The 15155-nt window shown below is 36.1% G+C and overlaps 1 protein-coding gene and 1 non-coding gene across 2 annotated transcripts in view; one reads left to right on the forward strand and one right to left on the reverse strand.

The window, feature by feature from the left end:
• The window catches only part of Slc25a21 (solute carrier family 25 member 21), a 461783-nt gene that overhangs the window by 274292 nt on the left and 172336 nt on the right, over positions 1-15155 (reverse strand). The window lies entirely within an intron of this gene.
• LOC113196894 (U6 spliceosomal RNA) lies at positions 6378-6484 on the forward strand. Its single transcript, XR_003302622.1, has one exon. It is a non-coding gene; the product is annotated as a U6 spliceosomal RNA (small nuclear RNA).

Here is a 15155-nt window from a genome sequence, read left to right on the forward strand (position 1 = left end):
TTTTAAACATTCTGAAGCTCTTAGTCTGATACATCTTTGTATTGTCCTCAAAACCAGACATTGTCAGCATTTGATAAATACTTATTGAATGAATTAATAAATAAAAAATAAACAAATGAGCAAACTAAGAGTGACTAAAGAAGGACAGAGTAAAACAAACTTGAAAGATACAATCACAAAAAAAGAATGAGAAGAAAAAAGAATGAAAAGCAAAAAGAATGTACAACATTGTTAAAAAGATTATAACTAATTAAAATGGCTGACATTATAAAATAAACAAGTTAAGTACTTAAACAATTTCCCAAAGAGATTACTTTTGTATACTGATACTTTCCCAGTACCATGAAAGAAAATGATCATTTGGGTTGGTACTGAAAGTTTTTTTTCCATTCTTTCTTACAACTCCACTTCTAATCATACTATAAAGGACACTATGAGGACAATTTTATACCATCATTTAGATGGTCTAGTTGACTTGTTGCTCTCTTAATATCTGGATTTTGTGACTTTTATCTACAAGCACTCTAAGTAGCAAGTTGCCATTAATCATGAGGATTTTTAACTGTTAGGCACATTAGAGATGACAAACCAAGATTAAAGATGTATGATGAATGTGGCAAAAAAATCTTCCCTGCTTAATTTTTCATATTTACCCATCAAAACTTGCACCTCTGGTAATGAATGCTTAGACCTAACATTTTTTTTCCTTTTAAAAGAGTAATCCATCTTGTGGAATGATATCTGTGAAACAACTTAAGAACTGTTGTCTGTAAGGGGGTAGGACAGAGAAAATAGTTTCCACAAAGAGAAAAAAGTAGAGACTGTTCAAATCCCAGCTTGGTCCTACCCTTTGGTGCTGGTCAATAAACTTGGTACCAGATATAAACAAAACATTCCATTCAACATTATGTCAACCTTCAGCACAAAGGTCATCCATCACTGTGCATTAATGTTCTGAGCACCTGTAAAATCCGATGTGCATTCTTTCAGGCCATTTTTTTCAACATTGTGTCTGTCAGAGATACCCCCCACTATACACGTGTTATTTATGTTGGGAGTACCTTTCTAAATGTCACCCAAATGAATTAGCATCACGCTGAGCCTCAGAGTTAAGAGAGTCGCCATGTGCATTTATGTGTTTTCTCTCCCTGAATACTGACACATTTATATCCTTTCCCCGTCTGCTCTGACTTTGGCAGAGATGCATAGTACAAGCAGTTTATTTTACTATGACATGGTGACAAAATAGAACTTTATTTATGTGGAGCTGGTTAAAAATGCCCTGGCCAAAAAAATATGACACCAGTTAAGGAAATCTAATAAAACCTCTTGTAGAAATGGTGTAAAGTATAGAGTTTTATTTGGAACTTAATGAGGTTGGTAACGCATACTATACCTTACTGTGTCTACCAAATAACATCAGGCTAATGTTGCTGAATGTTTTTTCTAAAAACTAGCTCAATCTCTGTTAATTTAATCAGCCACTCCCAGATCCCTAGCATTCACTCATTCATTCATATTATCTTAACAAATAAAATAGTTATTACATATCTACTTTTGTAGCTGGAGGGAATTATGTTCATTTTTAGACACATGAAATCTCAAGTCATTTTGAAAAATTTAAAAATCAATACTTACAAGTTTCTCTAAAGGTCTCAGTGGAATTTACTCAATTAAGGATATCCATCCAAGTTGAAGAAAAAATACAAAGCAAACTAACATTTAGTTTTATGAAATGTTTGTGCTAAGTATTTTTATCATTTAGTACTCACTTTTGTAGACTGACCAAAAGAAATAGCATCACGTATACATTATGTCATGTGGGTTGGCCATGGAGATATAAACAGAATGTATAACTAATTTTTAAAAAATATAAAATTCTTAGGTACCCCAAGTTTTTCATCTCTATGCATACAATTTGAAAAAAAACTCAGAATTTTTATTCAAATTTATATTGATTTTCAATAGCACCACACAGAAAGCCTGAATAGAGATTTTTGTCTGTTGCTCAGAGCATTTTTGGCCCTTATCTTTGAAATGGCTATCAGAGAAACTTTGTGAGTCATAAAAGAAAACCCATCTTATTATTTTAGAGGCACAGTATATTCATCCATAGTCATTATCTCCTTCAGTTCCTTTCTACTCTCACTTCTTGTTTCATCCTCATTCTGAGACCATGCTCATGCTAGCAAAGATTCAGAGGACAGAACAGACTCAGGGAGACTAGGGAGCAAAAAGTTCCTTCTTCCTTCTTCAGTTTTCACTAGGATGCGTAGAGAAGGTATTGAAGCTGATACTAGTGTTGAAACAGGCTGACCACAGCAAGAACCCTGAATTCTGGTCCTGGCTTACTCATTAATGTATTTTGTGACCTTAGATAAGAGAATCCACCTCTTTGGGTTTTAATTTCCTCATTGATAGTATAGGTGAGATGGAAGTGGGGTGGGCTACTACAGGTGATGTTTATGGAAACTTCCTGCTCCCCAGTATAATAATCTTAGGGTTGCTTCCCCAGATAAACATCAAGTCAGAAAGCATCTTTCATCAACCACAACCAAAAGGACGTAGAACTCCAAAATATGGGACATAAATCACATTGCCTGAATGACATTTAACTCTGATTAGAATTTCAAATGCAACTGCTGGGATAAATGAGGCATGGAAACAATATCTCTGATGAGAAACAAAGTGCCTGCTAAATGATTTATTTTCCAAAGAAATTCATTATGTCCACTTAACAACTGGCATTAGTATAGACTCTGGCCAGATCATGAAGATGGTTTTATTTTACAGATTTGTCTTACTATGATATTTATATATACAGAATTTTGTTTATGTTTCATTGTTTGAAACACACACACACACACACACACACACACACACACACACACCTGTCTCTTCAGGGAACTCTATGCAAAAGTCTAATGTTTCCATTGGCAGTGGTCAAATATACTTTTGATTAATTTGAACTTATATAACACAGGACATTTTTGGGTTGTATGCTAGCAGGGAATAAAGGAAGAATATCTTCAGATATTATTTTTAAAGTATTTTTTAAAAATTTGTTCTAATCATTTATATGTGATGACAGAATGCTCTTTGATTCACTGCACACAAATGGAGCACAATATTTCATCTCTAATAGTACATGATGTAGAGTCGCACCATATGTGCAGTCATACATGTACCTAGGGTAATGGTGTCTATCTCATTCCACCATCTTTTTATCCCCATCCCCCATCCCCTCCCACCCTCCACTTTGCCCAGTCAAAGTTCCTCCATTCTTCCCATCCACCCCCCATTATGGATCAGCCTCCATTTATCAGAGAGAACATTCAGCCTATGGTTTTTGAGGATTGGCTTACTTCACTTAGCATAATATTTTCCAACTCCATCCATTTACCTGCAAATGCCATAATTTTATTCTCTTTTAATGCCAAGTAATATTTCATTGTGTATATATACCACAGTTTCTTTATCCATTTATTTATTGAAGAGCATGTAGGTTGCTTCCACACTTTAGCTGTTGTGAATGAGCTGCTATGAATATTGATGTGGCTGTTACTATAGTATGCTGATTTTAAGTCCTTCAGGATAGTGGGATATCTGGGTCAAATGGTGGTTCCATTCCAAGTTTTCTGAATAATCTCCATACTGCTCTCCAGACAGAGTGGTTGCACCAATTTTCAGTGCCACCAGCAATGTATGAATGTACCTTTTCCCCCCACATCCTGACCAACACTTAATATTATTTGTATTCTTGATAATTGTCATTTTGATTGGAGTGAGATGAAATCTTAGAGTAGCTTTGATTTGCATTTCTCTAATTACTAGGGAAGTTGAACATTTTTTCACATATTTGTTAACCAACTGTATATCTTCTCCTGAGAAGTGTCTATTCAGTTCTGTAGCCTATTTATTGATTAGGTTATTTATTTATTTAGTGTTAAGTTTTTTGAGTTCTTAATGTATCTTGGAAATTAGTGCTCTATCTAATGTGTGTGTAGTAAAGATATTCTCTCTCACTGTAGGTTCTCTCTTCATATTAATGATTGTTTCTAAAGGCTTTTTTGTTGTTGTTGTTGTTGTTTAACTTAGCCATTAGGCCTATATATATAAAACACATACAATTATTGAGGCTATTTCACCTTGAACATTTCCAGGTGCGTTTTCCCAGACAACCAAACCACCAAAAGGCCTACAATTTTCTCTATTATATCACATCACTTATGATGTGTGTCATACATCACCAAGAGGTAACCACGCACAATTCTCTGGGTCCTTCAAAGGTGACAACACTCACTGAGAAACACAGACAACTACAGCTCCAACAACATTCAGTTCATGTTTTGTCCCATGTAATCAGTGTTTTATTATTTCACATAAAAAATAAGGTGAAAAGAAAATTTTCCTTTAAGGAATCTTCTTACTGTAGATATGTGTTTCATTATGGTCACTGTAGCTAACACACAAGCATTAGTTCAGGGGGAAAGGTTTCTGATGTCACAGAGATATTAAAATTTGTCAACTGTTCCTTGTGGGAACTAGCCTTATCACCAGGGTGTTGAGGCCTTATCCAGACATGGGAGATGGACAACCTCATCCCATGTAATAGTGGTTCACATATGTGTGTGCAGATATACACATATATGCATATGAAAAAGAGCCAGAAGGGAGGAGGATACCTGAGTAAGATGACCTTGCTTGTCAAAAACTAACATGAGGCAGCCAAATAAATGAATCAGAACAGAGTGGACAGAATCAAACCCACCCAAAGGGAACCTCTAGAAACAAGACCATGTTCCAAAAATGTGTTCAGCAAACAGCTGGTATATTAACATACTTTTAAAGGTCTGTTTGTTTAAACTGTCTTGCTAGATTGTGGATATTGATTCCACAAATTCTTATACTCACCTTTTAGCTGTCCAATAAATAAATGTTTCTACCATAAAAAAGCATGGAATGAAGAAAACACTGTTATGTGCTTTTTGTGGTTGCTTTGACTCTCAGTTAAAAATGTCTTATGAGCAAGTCCAGAATATGCAGCATGAATCCAAGGCTACTTTTGCTTTCAGTAGGTGTTGCTGCCCTAGATTTCTCCAGACGTGCCCCATTCTTTCCCAACACATAGACTGAGAACAACTGATTCACTTATTCCTCCTCTGCCCTCCCCCATCACTCTTCCCTTCTTAAGTTTCCTGGAGGAAACCCCCTGATGGAGTCAAGGCAGGTGGAACTGACTGTTATAGATCCTCAGCCCTTTGTGTCTGATCCTACTCATTTAAATCAGAACAGTCTCCTTTCTATTGTACTAAAAGTAAACCCTGAGAAACATCTTTAAATAGTCCAATCTCTTGTATTCCCCCACTGACTACAGTTGGAGGGGCAATGCTTCACCTGCTTTCACAGCCCAAGAAATAAGGTCTTTGAACCTGAGCATGCTCAGTCTGCTAATTTTTCTAGAGCCTGAAGACTCTTAGAGAAGTCAAAGAAATGGGGAAGGAAGGACATTGTCTGAAATAACCAAGTGGTCTGAGACACCTATAGAAAAAGATGAAAGAAAGACTAACAGTTTTTGCTAACTTGACCTTCAGATCTTTCAATTTTCTGAATCTAGATCCCATAATTTAGACTGCAATTCCTCTCTGTCAGTTCCGAGCAAACTGACTAACACATGATGGATGTTCCTAATCAGTAATCAGTGACCAAGAAGTAGTTTGGAATGTCTATCTTCTTCTGAAATATTAAGGTAAAATAAAAAGCAGAACATTAGAGTAAAAGTCATTGAACTTGGATCCAGAAGATATGGGCTGGAATCTTCCTGCAGGCACTTGCTGATCACATCCTGTACAGAAGATCACCTTAGTTTTGTAATTGTTAGATCTCCCACCTATCCAATTAAGACAATATACTCTCTGCTTCTTTGTGGGAACATTCTGAACAATGAATTAGATGAGATAGGTTTAAAATCCATAAAAGCCTATGGTAGAAAGGTCCATGTAATGTACCTACTTTTAAAAAATTATTAGAAAATTGTAATTTGTTAAAAAAAATGTAGACCTTTAATCCAAAATATGGCTGTTTATTTTCACTGGAAAATTTGTGTCATCCCTGTTTTTAGTCTCAGGAATCCTATTTCTATCCAATTATATCATTTTCATGTCATTAGTTTTACCACTTAACCTCACATAAATGCGTATTTGTGACTGAAAGGTTAATCAGAATTTCTAGGATAATAATGGAAAACAAGATAGTATTGAGAAAATTTTGTTTTCAACTGAGAACTAGTTTTCCATATGAAGCCAGTGGTATGGGTAGAGAGAAAGATGAGGTAGAAAGAATAGGTAGGTGAAGAAAATACTAAATTCCAGTGTTTTGTGCTTGCTTCGGGAGCACATATACTAACATTCGAACGATACAGAGAAGATTAGCATGGCCCCTGTGCAAGGATGACACGCAAATTCATGAAGCATTCCATATTAAAAAAAAATTCTAGTGTTTTTCAAATCACAATAAGATTTGCATATAATAATTCTTTAGATTTCTCAAGTGATCTTATCATAAAAATGTTCTATTTTATCCTGTAGTCTGTTTTGATGCCATCCTCTTGCTATCTCTTTTGTTGTTATTCTCCTTGCCCCAGGCTGCCACCTCAGTCTTTTCCTTTCCTAATACTCAGAATCACTTTTCCCATGTGTGGTCCTATGATCATTCCCTAATTTCTTCTCTGGCCTGCACCTTTACAGAAAATGCCACTCGAGTGAGAAATGTACAGCTGTGAACTGCAGTTATATGCACAGCTCTGCTCAGCAGCACCAAACACAGTCATAGCCAAAACAAGCAAGAAAGACCGTGGGAACACCTATCTAAACAGACATGGTGAGTCCGCTCTCCAGCCACCCCAAGCATGGAGCCATGCTCATTAGATGTAACTCTTGCTTTTTGCCAATAACCAGAAAAGGGGAAGTCAACACAATATAGAGCACAACAACCTAATCCTCATATGGAATTCTGACATCAATAATGCTGTTGACATGGTAAGAGAACTAGGCACCTGTACCTTTAGCAAATGTCCCCAGGTATTTTTCATAAAGGACATCTATGGACTACACACTTTAAGAAACATTGCTCTGAGACTTGCTAAGAAAATGGTCACTATTATACAGGACTTAGAAGATCTTGTAAAAGAGGATTGTCCCAAGAGTGACTTGTTCCTTTGGTTCCAGGCCTGGTATTGTCTCCCTGACTGTCCTTAGCCTCAATCTTATCCCACTAGCTCTGGGGATATACCCTTTCCCACCATCCATGTTCTATTGCTGGTGAGGTGTAACTCACCAGCAATAGTCGGGCTCAACAGCTGACACCCAAAGCTCTGATGTATTTTGGGGAGAAGCAAAGGAAATGCAGGACATTCCAGAGTTATTAATCAGTGTCTTACAATGTTCCTTGCACATGAATACTACATCAAATATAAAGAGACACACCATCCCCTCCCCAGTACCAGGGAGATAAGAAGTATTCCATAAACCCTAACTCTATCTAAACTCTTTAAATATAGCAGGAGCTAGAGCACTGGTGAGAGCCTCCTCCAGGATTTATAATACCAGGCCAGGCTATGAGCCATGTTGGCTCCTGGAGGTATTACAATTCCATCTCCACAACCCCAATCTGAGCTCCCCTCATTGTTTCTCTGGACAATTGTGACAGCTTCCAAAGTGGCTCACTGCCTTTACTATCTCCTACCACTCATCCTTTCTCTAATCTATCAATTTCCTAACCATTTTCCTAACATATCAATTATTATTGTTAATATCCCTGTTTCCATCTACTAGGCTTCATGCTATTCATTAGAATAATGCTTTCAAAGCAAACAATATCACATTTAATCTGTTGCAGAAGTGTCTGGAAAAGGAAGTAAATTATTCTCCAATTTGATTAGAGATAATAAAATGCTATACAACTAACCAACTTTTCTTACCTCATAGGAGGTAACCCTCTTTTAAGGGTTAGACATACCAAACTCAATGAAATCACTTAATTTATAATTTTAATGTTTTACTTGATTCTAGAATCAGAAGTAGAAGTAGGAGATATGATGTTCTGACTCAGAACTTTCCTTTTGATAGTAGAGTATAACTGTTAATATGAACAGTATTAATTTTAGTTTTTGTCAGGAAAGTTATTGTGAGACCTGAGTTGGCAGTTTTTGAACTTTTATTTTATTATTCCATATTTTTTGAGTCACTAAAGAGGTTGAAAGAAAGTCAAAATGTTCCAGAAATATTTTCCACTTTCTTTTGGTTACAAAATAGCACCCCTTTCCTCAAAAGCTTAATACATATCTCCACATAGTATACTAAAGAGGTTAAAGAAATGATAAATGAAAAAGCCATTAAGCTTATTCTATTTTTAAAATATCCCCCCTTCTGCTGTTTTATTCCCCAAAGTCATGCAAAACCACTGCTTAGAACATGTGAACAGAGGATATAAAATATCCCTCCCCAGATTATGGTGATTCTAAACAGCATGCTAGCAAAATAGGTATTTATGGCTGACAGAGTAATGGGAAAATTTTTCTTTAAAAATAATAGATCATTCATGTAGGGATTATAATGGCTCTGTCTGCCTTCATCACAAAGGAATACAGACCACGGATGGGGTTGGGACCAAAACAGACAGGGCAACATATATGAGCATAAGGCCATTCTGCCTGGTATTGTAAACTCTCTGGGTAGAAGGCACATTGTGATGCTTTGCTGCAGGAAGTTAACCTTGCCTACAACATGAAGTACTAAAGGTTTATGCAACAAAATGCATCTACCCTTATTCAGAGTCAGGCCAGTCCTGCTCCACTTTATAAGCCTGCTTGAAGAATGTCAGGAGCATACAGGTGACCCCTCACTGCCCTATACTATCCAAAGTATTCATTAGTAGAACACTGTATTTTCAATTACAAAGAAAGTTGCTAACTGAAGTAGAGGCTGCAAATGGTAGGGGAAGAATGGCATCTTCTGTCTATGACTTTGCTGTTTTTACTGTTCCACAAGGTTCTTCTCCATGTGTCCTTTGAAACCTCTTTTCAAAACTGCATTTATGCCATATTTATAAGAGTTATTTAATGCCTTCCTTTCCCAAGACTCTTATGCATACATATTCCTAGTCTGAATCCATGAAAAACCAAAATGAGTAAATAATTATTTTAATGAATACATATTTATTACTTTCTAATAAACACTACTTGTCATGGACTGAAATCAAATACCAATAAAATATTTCTAAGTCTATGCAACCTCATTTGTGAATCAACAGCTTGTTTATAATATTAAGTGTAAGCCAATGCAGATGAAATGTCTGGCAACCTTTCTATGCAGGGGGTTACTCATTTTTCTCTATATTTCTGTTGTTATTTTTTTTTTTTGCTCCGTAAACACTTTCTTTATGGACATTGAAACGTATGTCTCGTGTATGTTCACAAAATCTTAATTTAATGTGGTGCACAGAACCATTCTCTGGGTGAGAGCCATCACAGAGTGCCTCCTTCAAGTGCTAATCTCAAGGGTGGAATGGTCAAGCCCTGGAATCAGGAGAGCCTTTGTAGCAACATTAGAGAGCTGGTTTGCAGTCTTTGAACAAGTTACTTATATCCGTGGGAAGTAGTTTCCTCAGTTATAAAACAGGAAGAATAATCCTGGGAATAACACACTAATGTGAGTAAAGCTCTTAAAGATCCTCTTGTGAAAGGTGCAGTAAAAGGACAAAGTAACATTACTGGTAGCCTGTCAACACTCTAACAATACATTCAGAAATTAAGCAAAAGTGACTATAAAGATAAGTAGAATCAGTTCCTGCAGTAGAATAACTGTGATAACCCAGAACTATAATTTAGTTGTACATTTTAAGATGATAAGCTGTCCAATGTGAACATACACATTCAGCTTTATTAAATCAGAATTATAAGCTTACTTTTGATTGGGGAGGATAATAATTTTTATATCTGTTGCATCATTTAGTTCTGATTTATTAGTCTAATTTTTTTCTATCCATGTGTATTTTATAAATAGACTTTTCAAAAGTACTGAAGAAATGGTTTTACTTGAGTTTTGATTTTGTCTTCCAATTATCTACTTCATGGTCAGTTTTATATGTTTTTAGTTATTCAAAAGACACAGACCTATTGCTTAGTGCATATGCTAATTTGATTCTTTTCATAAATATCTGTTAGCTTTGCTTCCCTCTTGAAATCTCCAGAATTGACCAAATTGAAGGAAAATTAAAAATTCTCCCTTTTGATCCTCATCTATACAACAAAGTTTTGCTATAATCAAAGGGCATCCCATTTCATATCATAATTACCATGATTTTTCATGTAAACATAATTAATTTTCAATTCCACAGTTATTGTCCATCTTTCCCACTCCATTAAATTTAGTCTCTGGCCATGGGTTTTGCTTTTTTTTTAATGTTTCCTCTCAATGAGATTAGAGAATTGTGGTCATGAATTTTTTGATAGCTTAAGAATAAAATTATTGTTATTGTTATTATTTTTAAGAATTTTCCAGTCACTTAAATTTCTCAACTTTTAACAAAAGACTAAGATTTCATGAGATACTGACATTTACAGAGAATTCTATAATTCCAAAAATTCCTTGAACAGTCTCATTTTGTTTTCAGCATATAAATACATACAAACTATATATAGACATATTTTCCACATAAGAGCTTTAGCATTCCTATTTGTTCCTAGTAGAAATAAAAGTAGAATACTCTGGAACAAGTCCAATATTTCCTGGAGTACACTTGAGTAGAAATATTTTCTTTCTGGGTTTATTATCTTCTCTCTCATCCCAATAGATTCTCATTAAATTATGACTAAGAAATTTAAAAATAAATTACAATCTATAAGAGAGCCCTACCCATCTGATGACAATTTGTGAATATGCTTTGAGTCTGAGATAAGAATCACCTAAAACATAAAGATGTGGAGGCTGGTAGACAAGGGGGATTCATAAGCATCACCTGCACGAGTATCACAGCCACAGTCATGACCAAATGCTTACTCTCCATTTTCAAGGTAGCTTCTCTGCTCTTCTATTCATTTGCTACCCCCAAGTAAATATTTCAAGAAAGTGTCCAAAAAAAAAAAAAAAGAAAATGTGTGTGTTACAGGGAGTTTCCCATCAACATAGTGATTTATAGTTCATGTACATTGCAACAACCTCCCACCATTTGATGCATAGAGGAAGGAACTCCAAGCTCCATGGAGGACAATTAGAGTAAATACAAGAGTTGATCAATGGAGTTCACTCATTTACTCAACTCAGATACCTCAAAGAAGAACCCTTGCATGTCCTGCAGTAGATTCAGAACATTCTGACCAAAATGTCCCAACTGATCAAAGGATCAGTGTCAACATCTTATCATTTCCTGAAGAATGTCCTTGCTTTTCTCATAGGGAAAAGTCTTGGCTTCTATCTTGCTCTATGAATTACTTTTACACCTCCCAGCTTACTCAAGTTCTGCTCCCCAACATTCAAAGTAACTGCCATCTGTCCTGAGAAAGATTTTCTTGAACTTGGTAATTTAAAGAAAACTTAGCAAACCATGGCAGCAGAATAATTTCTTCTAATGAAATTCTAAAACAAATGTTTCTACAAGGAGCCTTTCTGGTTGTGAGTTGGAGGGACCAGAACTTTATCCCTTGACTTCCTCCTTTCTTGACACCTCCTTCAGCAGCCCCTGAGGGAATTCCACAGGGAATGAAAATCCTCTAAACTAGATAGTAGGAGGAAACTTCCACATGAATCCTTATTTTCCTAAATAACTCCTTAGTTCAATCTAAATATAATGCTCATCAAAATGTACCTGCCAGCACCTCAAATCTTATCAAGGAAGACTTGATTTTTCCTTTTGAGTGGTAGATTAATTTTAGAATGAAACCACAAGCTTCATGGGTTATTGATCTATATAAGTCACCAATTAACTGGAGATCAGTTGCATTTTCATTCTTCATAATTCACAGCCATGAACTATAGGTCAGAAAAATAGATTTTTCTCTCCTTTGTGTTTGTAGTTCTCCCACATTTCCATAAATGAAAACTTTCTTCTTTGGTTTTTACACAATGTTCCTATGTACATGATAAGCCTCAGGAGGGCAGGAATCTTATCTATCTCTACATAGCACCATGGACTGTCCTAAACACATACTAGCACTTCATAACCATTGTTGGATAGGGTCAGTAAGAAATAACTTTTTGAAATATATATATATATATATATATATATATATATGAATTATATATGTATATAATTATTAGATCTGAAAACTCTGAGGTTTGTACCTACAAATTATGCATAACCTCTTTGCATATACAGAAGGGCTACTAGCAGATGATGCTTTTTACTAAATACTCAGCTTTGTTTGTAAAAGTACCGTATACTGTTATTGCTGTGTCTCTATGCCTATGAAAAGGATGTAAAATGATGTACAAATTAAATATCAGTGGTATCCAGCAATGATAAATATGCACTGAGTGATGGGTACTGGAAGAATAAGTGAGGAATGACAGTCATCATGTCTGCCCTTTTGGAGCCTGCCCTCGTGGGTAAGGAGGACAGCATTGGGCGAGAGAGAGAGAGAGAGAGAGAGAGAGAGAGAGAGAGAGAGAGAGAGAGATACAATTTCCAATAACATGTGGCAGGACAAAGTTTCCTCAAATGGTGACCCAAACAGTTGCAAAATGGAAAAGACATTCGCTACAAGCACCTTGAGTTGAGAGCTCTCACTTAAACAAGGGTCAGGCTTCTCTCTAAACCAAGGATGGAAAGATGAGTCACAGTTAAGAAGTAAAGCAAGGGAAGAATATGTATAACTGAGTGAATGGCATGTACACCACCACTCTTGGCAAATACCATGACCCAAGAGTATGCCAGAGAAAAATAATTTCTTAATTTGAGGTAAAGTGAAAATGTTTCTGAAGGCAAAAGGAAGTCTAGCAAACTCTAATGTCACTTATTATTATTATGCAACTCCATATGCAACTGTATTTTTTCCCTTACAGTACTTTTTCTCTCTCTTTTTTGTTATTATTATTATCATTATTATTACAGTGCTGGAGATTGAATCCAGCCCCTCATGAATGCCCTCATAGCCCTTTCCCCCTGGACTGACAGGAGAGCTAAGACTCTGTTCTGAGAGTGGGAGGTCCTGTTGATGGACAAGCAGTCACTGGTGAGTCACAGTCAGTCATCCTGACAAGCCCAGGTTATTATTACATGTAGTGGAGCAGTGAATTCAATGGTTAGAAACGGAATGGAGAGAGCCTGAGAAAGGCGGTGAGGTGGCCTTGAGGAAAGCCACCTCCGTGGAACAGGAAGTCTTTTCTCTTTTCAGAGCATCATCCATCATGCTGGGGGAAACGGCAGGAACATAACCTACTACTTCTTAATAGGCTTCTGCACAGAGAGTGGCTTTGAAGCAGCAGCTGCCCACAGTAAATTTCACTGACCCTTAGAGCCTTTCTCCAAGTTTTCCAACTGTTTTGTCTCTTGAGCTGCAGCTCAGTGTTGGGTCCAAGTTACAGCACCTGACTAAACTAAGAAGCCTGCCCGGTATGAGAATGGAAAGTGTTCGGTGATGTTGTCTTTTCTGAGCTACCCCAACAGTGAGACATGATGCCATTCCATCTGGCCATAAAGTGTATTCTTTCCCAGGGAGAAGAAGCCCAGCAAGGGATTTGTATTTTAAGGTCTGGTATTTTACTGTACTCATATCAAAGAAAATACAGTGAAATATAGCCTGATCCCAAGATAATGTAGCCAAGGGGTAAAGTCTTCTCAAAAAAAGCAGAATTAATAATTCTAATCGGACTAAAGTCCTTTAGAATTCATTCAGGTTTTAATTTTTTAATTGTGAAGTTTCACAGACATTTAAAAAATCAAAGACTGGTGTCAAAAATAATTAATGTAGAAACGAAATATATCTGAAAATTCATCTTTTTCCTCTTCTGAATTATTTTATAACAATTCCAATTAAATTAGAAAATATGATACTAATGTATAAAACAGATACAAATTAATGAAATAAATAAACATGTTGACTTTGACAACCAAGGTTCCAAACCCTCTGCTGACACAGCTCGTATGCTGAGCTGCTTTTCCTGGAGTGGAGGTAGATCTGCTTGGCTGTTCTATGTATCTTAGAGCCCTGTGGGCTATGGAAGACCTTTATGAAACAAGAGGGCGTGACTACAGACCACAGTCTACCAGACACGTGGAGGCCTGAAATCACACTGTGGGTTTTATTTCTTTGACTAAGCTGATTATTAAGAACCCTTAGAATCTCAGTTTTATTCTTTAGTTCTTCCACCCCAAGCAGGGCATAAAGGAAGGAAAGTTTTAAGGCACAAGTTCTGAGTCATGTTCTCAAGGGCAAAATGACTCTCAGCACTGTCTCTGATTACCTTAGACAAAGAATCAATAAATTCTTATAAAAGTTGTTGCAATTTGATTTTTTTCCTTAATGAAGACATCTCCTTTGGTTTCTATTAACTTTCCTTAGTCATAAAAATTTGAGGGGGGAAATGGTATATCAATTATTGTTATTATGAAGAGAAATTGTTAACATAGCTTGCTAACAGTAAGAATTGTGTTCACATCATAATAATGATTATCACAGTGCATATGGGTTAGACAAAGATCATAGAATAGGTACTTTTTATACTTCTCTCCTGAAGCCTGGAACCTTCTGCTGGTTCAGGATGGTGTGCCCAGAAAAGGTACTCAAGAAACAATGACTGATGGGAGAGTGATTGAATGGGTGAGCCAGTGAACATAATTCACTTACATATGTACATGAAAGTTATTGAGTCATAGTCATGTCTTGCATGTATACACCTTTAGACCAACTTCAAAGTAAAGAAAATATGCAATTAATTTTATATTTTAATTACTAGTGTAATAAACTCAACTAATTATGAACTACTATGAGCCAATAAGTAGAAAGAATTAAACCAATAATTACCAGTATACCTGAAGAATAGCATTACTAATTAGCACTTTATCTCCATATGCTAAGTGAAAAGGAAAATAACAAGCCAGTTCAGGGTGAAGAAAGAACCAGATAGACACAGATCCTAAGCAGTAAGTTCTAAGTTTCA

This window comes from Urocitellus parryii, chromosome 6, assembly GCF_045843805.1.
Source record: "Urocitellus parryii isolate mUroPar1 chromosome 6, mUroPar1.hap1, whole genome shotgun sequence".
Taxonomy (NCBI): Eukaryota; Metazoa; Chordata; class Mammalia; order Rodentia; family Sciuridae; genus Urocitellus; species Urocitellus parryii.